Genomic DNA, 3363 nt, shown 5'->3' with positions numbered 1-3363 from the left:
AATTGTGCGTTAATTGTTATTGGAAGTTAATTTGCGCTTTTATAACTTAATTTAGTTCTTAATAATAATTTAAGTACTTTTATAATTTAGTTTTAGAAAAATAAAAGAAGAAAAGAGAACAAAAATACAAAGAAAAATCGGATTGGGCCACTTCTTCAATTTCAAACCACAGGCCCAAATAATTGCCCAACTTTCCCCATGACCCGGTCCACTTCAAACCGGGTCGACCCGGTCCGCTCCATTAACCCAACACCCCTTCTTCATTTTTGTCCAACACAAAACAAAACCAAAAAAATAAAAAATAAAAGGTGAATTATCACTATTAATAGTTTTATTTTTTGTTTTTTTATATATAAAAAATCCGAAAATATATTTTTTTTTTTTTAAATATAATAATTTCAGGAATGATTTAAAAAAAAAGAAAAGAAAAAGGGAAGTATTGAATAAAAAAAATATAAAAGTAAAAATAGGTGAAATTCTCTTTTAAAAAAAAAGTAAAAGAATGTAGAAAATTTAAAAAAATAAAAAGTTTTGTGGAAATTTTTAAAAAATTTAAAAGTAAAAGAAGGTTGGAATTAAAAAATAAATATAAAGGTATCTGAAAATTTAAAAAATTTAAAGTAATTGAAAGTAGCATTTTTGAAAGAAAAAGAAAAGATAGTGGTTTGTTTTTTAAAGAAAAGTTAAATAAAGTGAGATTCTCTTTTAAAAAAATAAAAAGTGGGATTTTAAATAAGATAAAGTAATTAAAGTTGGAATTTTAAAAATAAAAGTAAATAAAGGTGGGATTTCTTTTTCTAAAAAAATAAAAGCAATTTGTAAGTGGGATTTCTTTTAATTAAAAAAATAATAAAATAATAAAAAACAAATCTGAAAATTTCGAAAATTTTGCTATAAATAGAAGAGAAAATTTAGGAAGAAGGGTGGAAAAAAAAAGAGGAAAAACTAGATAGAGAGAAGAAAAAAAGAGGGGGCGGAATGAGAAGTATACACCCGATATACATTCTGGATACACTGAATATACAGGGGCAGAATTCATTTTGGAGAGTTTTGAAGTTGAAAAAGAATAGTTACTGTTTCATTGCTTCGCTTAAGATCTGAAATAGTCAGAACCTTCCGGCCTTTTACTTCTTCTCTATACTTGGAGTCGTTTATAGTCTCCTGGGTTTTCTGCTATTCCTACTGTTACTGGTCTATTCCTGTGTTGCTGGACTGTCGTTACTGTGCTGCATTGTTACTATTGTTGCTGCTTCTCATCTTCATCTTCTCTTGTTTTCCAATACCAGGTACACGAATGTAATACTAGTTATTGCAAGCTAAAAATGTGGAAGCATGAATACATATGAAGAATCGAATTTTGAAGTTTTAATTTCGCTTTTTCTCTGTTCCTTTTATTGATTGTATTTAGGCTATTTTATGTATTATTGAATAATAATTGGAATAAGAGAAAATAACATAAGTTAGTCTTTAATGAATCGGCTTGGCAAAACGGGTTAATTCACTAGCTATGAAGGTTCTAAGATTATCAACAGTAGGTTAATTGTGAACAAGTACTTAAATTTAGCTAAGGCATGAATTTGAACTAAATTTCGTGAATTAGGTATTAAGGCATGATTTGAGTTCAAACAAAATTAGAAGAACGTTTAAGTCTAATAAACTTTCTATTAAGCTTTAGTAATTATGGTTAAATCCAGTTTCAAATGGTTGTGAATAATTAATTCCAATAGTTTTTTTATATATATAACAATGCGAGCTTCAATCTAACTATATTTGATTCTTTTGAATATTAGTTGTCGAATTTTTATTTTATTTATAATTTCGAATTTTTTTAGTAAAATTCTTGTTCATCAATATTTGTATTAATATAGCAATTAGTATGCCATGCTTTCTTAAATAAAAAAAAAGCTCGTAATTAATTAGGATTTTCTTTCTTTATTTTAGAGATTAATTTTAATAGAAAAGATGTAGTCGCTTTAGGATTTGTCCATTTAAAATAAATGAGATGAGCCTCGCCTAGTAAAATGTATAGATTGCGGGGCCCTCACAAATGTATGTGTTAATTACTTAGAACTCGGGATCGGCCGCTTAGCGAACTTCACGGCCTTTTCTCAAAATAACCCTGCGCTAGTCGCTTTAGGCGCGTATTTAATAATGTTATCTCCTTAAACTCGGGTGCACATTTATGTGACCCAAATCCAAATCTCAACGAAATCGAAATGTGTCTCTAATCACGGGTACATTGATTGTGACGTGGTCTGAGATATATTTCCATGACATTGCAAATTTTTTTTAATAATGAATGAGACGAGCCTCGACAAACAAAAAATGCACAAGCTGCGGGGCCCTCTAAATGTATATATTAAAATACTTAGAATTCGAGGACAGGCCGTTTAGCGAATTTTACGGCCTTCCCCAAAATAACAAGACGCTAGTTGCTTTAGGCGCGCCTTTAATAATTTATTTTCCTTAACTCGGGTGCACATTTATGTGACCCAAATCCAAATCTCAACCGAGTCGAGATATGCCAAACAACTACGGGTGCATTGATGTAACGTGGTTCGAGATATGTTTCCACGACGTTGCAATTCTCGTAAAATAATAACAATAAGTAAGAAAGCGGTAAAAAGATAAAATTTTGCACATAAGTTCATATTTGTATAAAATCAGATAATCAAGCCGAATATAACAGTTGAGCGACCGTGCTAGAACCACGGAACTCGGAAATGCCTAACACCTTCTCCCGGGTTAACAGAATTCCTTATCCGGATTTCTGGTGCACAGACTGTAATATGGAGTCATTCTTTTCCTCGATTAGGGATTAAAATTGGTGACTTGGGATACCCTAAATCTCCCAAGTGGCGACTCTGAAATAAATAAACAAGTCTCGTTTCGATTGTCCTTTAATTGGAAAAACTCCCATGTACCCTCGCGAGGACGGAAAAAGGAGGTGCGACAGCTCTGGCGACTCTGCTGGGGACGAAAACCCAGAACTACTGGTTCAGGGTTAGAAATTCGAGCTTAGATAAATTGTTATATTTGGTTTTATCTGATTTTGTTACATGTTTGGGCTCAATGTGCTAAATGATGTTTTTACCGCTTTGATATTATGTGAACTGTATATAAACTGTGCCAAAACCATTCTCTTCTTACCTCCGGGGAGAAGCTCGCTGGTCGAGACTCCCTATTCTGTTAGTGTCAATACCTAAAATAAGAAAGAGGCCGGATAAGTTACAAAGCCGGACGATCCCGCGGGTCGCCGGTACGTAGCCCCCTCCTCGACTCGAGTTGTCCGCTCGGGTACACAGTTTAAAACAAATGCCCAGGTTATGAACCTAGAATAACTCAGCTTCATGCCGGATCCCT

The sequence above is a fragment of the Nicotiana sylvestris genome, chromosome 4, assembly GCF_000393655.2.
Source record: "Nicotiana sylvestris chromosome 4, ASM39365v2, whole genome shotgun sequence".
NCBI classification, from domain to species: domain Eukaryota; kingdom Viridiplantae; phylum Streptophyta; class Magnoliopsida; order Solanales; family Solanaceae; genus Nicotiana; species Nicotiana sylvestris.
This window is presented reverse-complemented; position numbering follows the sequence as displayed.